This window comes from Trichosurus vulpecula, chromosome 1 (assembly GCF_011100635.1).
Source record: "Trichosurus vulpecula isolate mTriVul1 chromosome 1, mTriVul1.pri, whole genome shotgun sequence".
Classification (NCBI taxonomy): Eukaryota; Metazoa; Chordata; class Mammalia; order Diprotodontia; family Phalangeridae; genus Trichosurus; species Trichosurus vulpecula.
Genome location: NC_050573.1, coordinates 322,365,820 through 322,376,180, shown reverse-complemented (window position 1 = coordinate 322,376,180; position 10,361 = coordinate 322,365,820).

Here is a 10,361-nt window from a genome sequence, read left to right as displayed (position 1 = left end):
CTTCTTTCTCATGATTCATTCCATTGGTTACAATTCTTCTTTACAACTTGACTACTGTATAAGTAAGTTTAATGTGAAGGTATATGTAGAACCTACATAGGATTACCTTCTGTCTTGGGAGGGAGGGGAGAAGAGAGGGAGAAGGCAAAAATTTGGAACTCAAAAGCTTTTGGAACTGAGTGTTGCAAACTAAAAAGAAAAAAAAAGAAAAAAAAAAGAAAAAAGAATCCTACTCAAACATTGTAGCAAGAGTTAAGAGGTAAGGTGATAACCTGCATAAGAGTGGTCACTGTATGAGTGAATAGTACTACTGAATGTAGGAGGAGAGATGCTGAAAAAATTGAAACAACAAAACTGGCTAACAGATTGTTAGCAAACTCATTATGCAATGAGTTTTAAAGAGCTGAAGATCATATCAAACTTGAGATTCTGGGTTCTGGGAAAATAGTGATGATTTCAATAGTGATAGAAATGTGTGTAAGAAGAGAGGTTTATTTGGGGGAAATATAATGATTTATGTTTTGAACATGTTGAGTATGAGAGATTTACAGGACTTAGGTGATGAATGATTAGAATTTATAAAAGAAATTAGGGCTTCATAAATGGATCTGAGAATGATTTTCATAGGAATGCTCACTGAAGACATGGGGGCAGATGAGATCACCAAGCAAGACAGGGAAGAGAGCTGAGGACAATGTTAGAGGATGTCATGGTTAGTTGGTTTGACCTGGATAAAGAACCAAAGAAAAAGAAAAAAGAAAAAAAAAAAACAACTGAGGAGTGATCAGATAGGTGAGAAGCCTGGGAAAAACAAGTGTCATGAAAACTCAGGGAGAAGAAAAATCCCAGGAGAATAAAGGACTTGATGATGTGAAAGTTGCAAAAAGTTCAAGAAGAATGAAGATTAAGGGAAAAAAATTAGACTTGGCAATTAGAAGATCTTGGGTGACTTTGGAAAGAGCAGCTATGGTTGATGAGGTTAGAAAGGAAATTTCATAGAGTTAATATTGACTAAGTGGGGAAGAAGTAGAAACAGTGAGTATAGACAGTTTTCTCAAAGTATTTATCTGAAGAGGTGTGGAAAGACACAATAAAATAAATAACCTAGATAGGTGGATAAAGTGAGGGTATTTTAAGGATGAGATGGACAGATCATTTTTTATCTAGCAGCAAAGGAGCCAATAGAAAACCAGATGAAAGGTAGAAATCTGCTGAAAAAGATCAGATGGAATTGCAAAAAAGATGTGTATAGAATGGATTCTCTTGGCAAGGCAAAGGGACAGGAGTTATGGAAAAAGATAATGGAGGAAGATATCTGAGTGGTGTGAGATCAAGAGAATGAAAAGAGGCCTCTTGTCAAATGGCCTCTTTTTTTCAGCTAAGGTTAAGGGCTGAGTATTATCAAAAGCTTGAAGACACATGAAAATGTTTAGAATAACTGGAGTCATAAGTGGGAGAGTCAATCATATAGAACATTGTAAAAGGATTGATTTGTTGCAATAACAGCCCAGTTGAGATTATATAATAATAATTTGTATAATACTCTGTAGGCATAGCATCAGGAATTTCTTTTGCTCCTTTAAGTCACATGTGAATAAGAGTGAATATGGCAGATGGTGTGACTAATTCAAGGTTGGGCTTTGACAAGGCATGATCAGTAAGAAGATATAAAAGAACTCTAGATTGGATAGTATTGAATTTAGATGATTTACTAAATGGTCAAAACATGGAAAAATAGTGTTGGCCACTCACACAGGTGGTGTAATGGCCTGGGAAATAACTGAGGGATGGAAGAGATTGGTGTTCATGATAAGGATCATCAGTGGTCATGACATGTAGAGGTCATAACATTCCCTTCAAAGGGGAAGATGGAATTATAAAAAAGTTATGATCAGGTAAAGGAATAACTAGTAAAAGCATGAATAATCATTGGAGTCAGGTTCTAATCTAGGTTTCTTCTGACTTTGAGAACAACATTCTTTCTAGTGAACTGCATAGCAAATGGAAACTCTGGCACCTGGCAGGCTACAAATAATTGTGGATTGTAAAACTGGGCAATCATAATATCACTTCATGGGAGCTCAGAGTTAAGCTTTAGGTAGGGTTGGGACTGATACTGATGATGGAGTGTGATATCAAGAGACTGTCGTTCATCTGTACATGTTAATATCAGAGATTTTGGAGTGAGTATCAAATGGTGACTGATGATTTACAAAAACAAACTTTACTGAGATGTAGTTTGTTACACAACTAGCTAAATGATCACTGATGTCCTGTCTGACACAAAAATCCCAACTTTTTAAAAAAATACATTTTAAATATATTACTAACATTATAAAATAAGTTATTAAAACATGATCAGTCACAGCTTGGATCTCTGACTATCAACCGGATGAGGGAATTTGGACCCCTCAATACCCCTCCTTTTTCTGTATACGTCTTTCTATGACTATGGTACTCTATTTTGGGGAAATTTTCTATATGAACAGGCTCTAGGAATCAATCGGCTAATCATGTGATATTTTGTATTAATCCTCTCACAATGTCAGAGAAAAAAATACACAAAAAGTTTAGCTGGCTGATGATGATTTTCTTTTTCCCCCCTTCTCTCCTCCATTCTGAGGCTGATATTTTATTATTTATCTTTCTTTTGTTTCAGCTTTTACTTTTATCTGAAATGGAGGGACAGCAATATAGATTTTACAGATACTTCTCAAATAAATATAACAGCACCAGAAAGTATCATAAAGGAAGCTGAAGCATAAATTATCATCATAAAAAAGCTTCTAGCCGCAGGAAAAAAAAGATGAGAAATGCAAAGCTTAGTTTGAGAATGAAAGCCTTAGAGTCTGACTTTATATATATTTCCCTTGCATATAAAAACTAATTTACCTTCCACTTTTTAAAAAGTGTATTGAAATACTAGACACGTGACTTGCTCAAATGCACTGTTATATATTCACTTTGCTGCCTATATCTCATTGGCATCTGGGTTTGGAATCATAAATGTCAGAACCAGGCAAGTGTTGAACAGTCTGTAATGGTATCCTTCTCTAATGACTATCAGTCTGAAAGGAGGTCACAAGCAATACTGGTGCTGACAGCTAATGTAAATTCTCCTGGAGCTCATCACAAAGCTGCTGCTTGCTGAACTGAAGAGCCTTACATGGACTCCCCAGAGGTACAGAAACTTAATATCATCTTGCTGCGTGTCTAAGAAAATATTTTATATCTTTAGCAGATATGTCTACACGTGACACTATAGTGTATTTGAGATTACAGGTAAAAAATAAAGTATAGTGCTCAGACACTATTTCGATAGAAGCCTTGCTTTTGGCTCTGTCTGTGCACATAAAGCAGAGAACTCAGGGAATTATAAACTTAATTCATTTCAAATAAGCCAATTGATATGGACATATCTAAATAACTGAAGCAAAAGTATAGATTTGTTGTCTTGAATTATCAAAACATTAACATTATTCCTCATTTTATTCCATACATATAGATCAATCTTCAGAAATATGAATTGATTTCTGATATGTGATAATCTGTGCCAGACAGTATGGAGGAGGACCCAAGGTTGTAAAAAGACATATGCTACTTTCAAAGAATTTATAATCCAATTGGGAGAGAAACATCAGCATTTAACTAATAATTCAACATTATTCCCTTTCCTGTAATCTGTGGTCTAGATCAGAGGTATTAAGGTCAAGTACTATTTCCATCAAGAGTCTTTTCCTGTACCCTCAGCTTCTAATATCCATGATGGAATTTTAAAAAAAATCTATTTATATTGTTTATGTATTTTATATGTACTTATAGTTTTCCTAAATATAATGAAATATATTTAAGGGCGATGATAGTTGTATTTTTGTCCAAGTACCTGACGGAGTAGTGGTAACATAAGAAGAACTTAACTGGGTTAACTGATTTACATTTGTGGAGACAAAATGTTTATATGATGTTAGAGCTGATAGCACTACTATAATGTACCTGGCCCAACCACATCTGGAGAATTTTGTGCAATTTTTGGAACTGCATTTTAGGAAAGGAATTGAGAAGCTGGAGAGAGAGGTAGAATTATGATGGCAAAGTAAAGCCAGCATTTTTGTTGACTTCTCCTACCACATTGCATTCAGAATAAGCAAAGAAAAAAAAATGCCAAACTGAATTTTGAGTGGGAAAGCCAACAAAAAGTCATCAGAAGTCATTTTTTCCATCCCAGGGAAGATTAGGAGGAAAGAAAGTTCCACAGACACAAGGGTAGATGACAGCTAAAAGTGTGGTACTGTGAAAGTTAAATGGGTTTTGGGTTGTGGCTGCAGCAGCAGTGATGGCTGAACACCTGATCAGAAGGGATCCCAGAAGACCCCCTTAATACCACAGGGATCAGGATCAGATGTCATTTGGCAGCTCGATCATTTAATTTCCAGTTGTAGGTAACTGTTCTGAGGCAGACAGATATGGTCAGAAGGCAGCAGGAGACCTATGGGAGTAAAGAGCACAAAACAGAATATGAAGAGAATGACCAGAACTCTCCTTAGATCACACCATTTTGGAAAGATTGAAAACTCTTAGTGCCTATTTATCTGTAAAAAACAGGAGGAGGCCATTAAAGACAGAAGCTAAGATTAGTGATTCCCTGTAGACATGAGAAAAGCTGAACTGTAACATAAAGTCTAAGATCAAGAAATACACTGGGAAAATGAGGAAATAACAAAAAGAAACTGACCATAAAATGCTACTATGTGACTATGGTGCTACTATGGAAACTCAAAATGCAAACTCAGAAGAAGAAAATGACTTGAAAACGTTTGCAAGCAAAATCTCAAAGAAAAATGAATATTGAAATTCCTTGAAGACCTAAAGGGGTTTAAAAAAAAGAGCAAAAAAGTGATTTAAAAAACAAATAAGAGTGGCAGAAAAATGAGAAAAATAAATGAGAATAATGGAAAAAATATGAAAAGAGAACTAATATCTTGGTAAAAGAGGCACAAAAATACTAAATAAAATAACATTGTTTAAAAAAAATTGTCCAAATGGTACGAAACTGCATTGAAGAAAATAGTTTCTTAATATTAGAATTGGTCAGCTGGAAGCTAATGAAACATGAAGAAACAATAAAACAAAGTAAAATGGACTTAAAAACTAGAAGAAAATGAAATATAAGAACAACTGAGAAGATGGCAGCTGGACAGCAGGGACTAGCGTGAGCTCCCTGCTGAGTCATGCCAAGAACCTATAAAAAATGGCTCTGAACCAATTCTAGAATGGCAGAACCCACAAAACAGCAGAGGGAACCAGGGCCCCAGCCCAGGTCAGCCTGTATGGTCTCTGGGTGAAGTCTATACCACACGGAGCTGGGAGCTGGGAGCTGGGAATGGAGCGGAGCAGAGCCCAGCCTGAGCGGTGTGGACCAACCAGACCAGGAGCCGGGTGGAGGGGACCCTAGTGCCCTGAATCAGTGAGCTGTGGCAGTTATCAGAATTCTCAAACCAGAGAATTACATTCCTACATGGAAAGATGATGTGTATGATTCATGAGACCTCAGTATTACGGTAGCTGAAGGGAATATGCACATATATACATATATATACATATATATATATATATATATACACATATATATATATATATACATATATATACATATATATATATTTGCGAGTGTATATATATATGTATATATATGTATATGTGAGTGTGTATGTATGTATATATGTATGTGTGTGTATATATGTATGTATACATATATACACACATATATATATACATATATGTATACATATAAGCAGAGAGAGAGAGAGACAGAGAGAGACAGAGAGAGAGCAGGCACAGGGTGAGTTGAAGATGAAGGGAAGATATATAAAAGAAATAAAATAAAATTAAGTTATGAGAGAGGAATATGTTAAGAGGGGGAGTTTGGGAGCGATAGAATGGGTTAAATTATCTTGCATAAAAGTGGCAAGAAAAAGCAGTTCTGTAGGAAGAGAAGAGAAGGCAGGTGAGGGGGAATGAGTGAATCCTGTTCTCATCAGATTTGACCTGAGGAGGGAATACCATATATACTCAACTGGGTATCTTGCCCCACAGGAAAAAAGGAGGAAGAAGATAAAAAAGGGGGGATGATAGAAGGGAGGACAAATGGGAGTGGAGGTAATCAAAAACAAACACTTTCAAAAGGGGACAGGGTCAAGGGAGAAAATTCAATAAAGGGTGATGGGTTGGTAAGGAGCAAAATATAGTTAGTCTTTCACAACATGAGTATTGTGGAAGGGTTATACATAATGATACACATGTTGCCTATGTTGAATTGCTTGACTTCTTAGGGAGGGTGGGTGGGAAGGGAAGAGGGGAGAGAATTTGTAACTCAAAGTTTTAAAATCAGATGTTCAAAAACAAAAAAAAAAGTTTTTGCATGCAACTAGAAAATAAGATACAGAGGCAATGGGGCGTAGAAATTTATCTTGCCCTACAAGAAATTAAGGGAAAGGGGGATGAGAGGGGAGTGGGGTGACAGAAGGTGACAGAAATACACTAAGTGACAGAGCCAAGATGGCAGCTTGAAAGAAGGAACTTGTCTATAGGTCCCCCCAGGACCATCCAAAAACTTATAAAAATGCCTCTGAACAAATTTTAGAACTGCAGAACCCACAAAATAGTACGGGAAAGCAGGGATCTAGCCATGGACAGCCTGTATGGTGGTCTATCACACTGTCCTGGGAGCGGAGAAGAGGAGATCCCAGCATGGGCTGTGCCCAGACCAACCAGACCTGGAGCTCGGGAGAACAGGTCTTAGTACCCTGAATCAGTGAGCTGTGGCAGTTGCCATACTCCTCAACCCACAATCACCAAAGACAACAGAGAAGCTTAGTGGGAAAATAGTGTGGGGACAGAGTGAAAGGAGTTCAACATCAGCTACCACGCAGGGGGCGGTTGAGGTAGTGGACCTCTGAGGCTACTTACAGAGCCACAGCTGCAGTTGTTTCTGGCCCTAAGCCAACCTGGTGGGAGGAATTGAGTGGCAGATCAGAGCAAGAATGCAGAGCCTTCTTAGATCTGAGTCGCAGTGCGATTTGGCAGTTCTTGTGGGAGGAGGAGAGCTCCTGTGGCAGAGCTTGTGGTGTAGAAATAGCTCTGAAAACAACAGCAAAGCCCCTCAATCTTGGGACGAAGTACTCTATACTCTACAAGCAATCATAACCCAATGAAAAGCTCAAGGTTTAAGTAGTTGGCTGGGAACATGAACAGGCAGCAAAAATGCTCTCAGATTCAGACTCAAACTTTGGAATATTTCTTTGGTGACAAAGAAGACCAAAACATACAGCCAGAAGAAGTCAACAAAGACAAAGGGCTTACATCAAAAGTCTCCAAGAAAAAAAAAACTGATCGTGGGAGGACTCAAAAAGGATTTGGAAAAGCAAGTAAGAGAAGTAGAGGAAAAATTGGGAAGAGAAATGAGAGTGATGCAAGAAAAGCATGAAAAACAAGTCAATGACTTGCTAAAGGAGACTCAAAAAAAATACTGAAGAAAATAATATCTTAAAAAATAGACTAAGTGAAATGGCCAAAGAGCTCCAAAAGGCCAATGAGAAGAAGAATGCCTTTAAAGGCAGAATTAGGCAAAGGAAAAAGGAGGTCCAAAAGACCACTGAAGAAAAATCTACCTTAAAAATTAGATTGCAGCAAGTGCAAGCTAGTGACTTTATGACAAATCAAGATATTATAAAACAGAGCCAAAGGAATGAAAAAAATGGAAGACAATGTGAAATATCTCATTGGAAAAACCATTGACCTAGAAAATAGATATAGATATAGGAGAGATAATTTAAAAATTATTGAACTATGTGAAAACCATGATCCAAAAAGAGCCTAGATATCATCTTTCAAGAAATTATGAAGGAAAACTGCCCTGATATTCTAGAGCCAGAGGGTAAAATAGAAATTGAAAGAATCCACATATCACCTCCTGAAAAAGATACCAAAAAGAAAATTCCTAGCAATATTGTCACCAAATTCCACAGCTCCCAGATTAAGGAGAAAATACTAGAAGCAGCCAGAAAGAAACAATTTGAGTATTGTGGAAACAAAATCAGAATAACAAAAGACTTGGCAGACACTACATTAAGGGATCTGGAATATGATATTCTGGAGGTCAATGGAGCTAGGATTAAAACCAAGAATCACCTACTTAGCAAAACTGAGTATAATGTTCAAGGCACAATATGGATTTTCAATACAATAGAGGACTTTCAAGCTTTCTCAGTGAAATGACCAGAACTGAACAGAAAATTTGACTTTCAAAAGCAAGAATCAAGAGAAGCATATAAAGTTAAACATGGGATATCATGGGACTGACTAAAGTTGAACCATTTTGTTTACATTCCGACATAAAAAGATGATGTGTATAATTCACAAGACCTCAGTATTAGGGTAGCTGAAGGGAATACACACACACACACACACACACACACACACACACACACACATATATGTATATATGTACATATATATATGTATATATATCATCCTGAAACAGAGAAGATTCCTTTAATTGTAATACAATAACATTAAATATATATATATATATATATATATATATATATATATGTGTGTGTGTCTGTGTGTGTCTGTGTGTGTATATATATGTATGTATGTATGTATAGACAGAGGGCACAGGGTGAGTTGAATATCAAGGGACAATATCTAAAAAAATAAAATCAAATTAAGGGATGAGAGAGGAATATATTGAGAGAGGGAGAAATGGAGAGATAGAAAGGGGTAAGTTATCTCACATAAAAGAAGCAAGAAAAAGCAGTTCATTGGAAGGGAAGAGGGGGCACATGAAGGGGAATGAGTGAATCTTGCTCTCATTGGATTTGACCTGAGGAGGGAATAGCATACACACTCAAGGGGGTATCTTATCTCACAGGAAAGAAGGAGCAAGGAGATAAAAAAAGGGGAGACAATAGAATGGAGGGCAGATGGGGGAGGAGGTAATCAAAAGTAAACACTTTTGAAAAGGGACAGGGGTCAAGGGAGAAAATTGAATAAAGTGGGATAGGATAAGAAGGAGCAAAATATAGTTAGTCTTTCATAACATGAGTATTGTGGAAGGGTTTTGCATAATGATACTCATGTGGCCTATGTTGAATTGCTTACCTTCTTAGGGAGGGTGTATGGGGAGGGAAGAGGGGAGAGAATTTGGAACTCAAAGTTTTAAAAGCAGATGTTCAAAATAAGTTTTTACGTGCAACTAGGAAATATGATATACAGGCAAGGGAGTGGAGAAATCTATCTTACCCTACAAGAGAGTAAGGGAAAAGGGGATGGGGGGGAGTGGGGTGATAGAAGGGAGGGCTGACTGAGGAACTGGGAAATCAGAACATATACCATCTTGGAGTGGGGGCAAGGTACAAATGGGGAGAAAATTTGTACTTCAAACTCTTGTGGAAATTAATGCTGAAAACAAAAAATATTAAATTAATAAATAATAATTTTAAAAGCATTATATAATTTACCACAAAAATATACTAGGCATAGGTATGTCACTTAATTTTATATATTTTTTATTTAAGATCTATTTAAAATGCTATTTCTGTTTTGTTTTTTTCTTGCAATTCTATTAAAGTGAAGAGAATATATGAAGTGATTCCTCTCATTAGAGTAAAATACTAGCCTGAACACCTAATGCGAATGACTTTTAAAGTCAAACATAGGAAGTTTTTTTTAAATTATATCCTAGAAAACCTAGAATCACCTACCCAGCAAAACTGAGTATCATGTTCCAAGACAAAATATGGATTTTCAATAAAATAGAGGACTTTCAAGCTTTCTCAGTGAAAAGACCAGAACTGAATAGAAAATTTGACTTTCAAACAAAAGAATCAAGAGAAGCATGAAAAGGTAATCAAGAAATGGAAATTGCAAGGGACTTACTAAAGTTGAACTGTTTTGTTTACATTCCTACATGGAAAGATGATGTGTATGATTCATGAGACCTCAGTATTAGGGTAGTTGAAGGGAATATGCATATATATGTTTATGTATATGTATATATATATAAGTGAATGTGTATGTATGTATATATCTATGTGTATATGTATATATGTGTATGTATGTGTATATATATATATATATATATATAAATATATATATTTAAAAGAGAGAGAGCAGACACAGGGTGAGTTGAAGATGAAGGGAAGATATCTAAAAGAAATAAAATGAAATTAAGGGATGAGAGAGCAACATACTGAGAGAGGGAGATAGGGAGAGATAGAATGGGGTGGATTATCTCGCATAAAGGTGGCAAGAGGAAGCAGTTCTGTGGGAGGAGGGGAGAGGGCAGGTGAGGGGGAAAT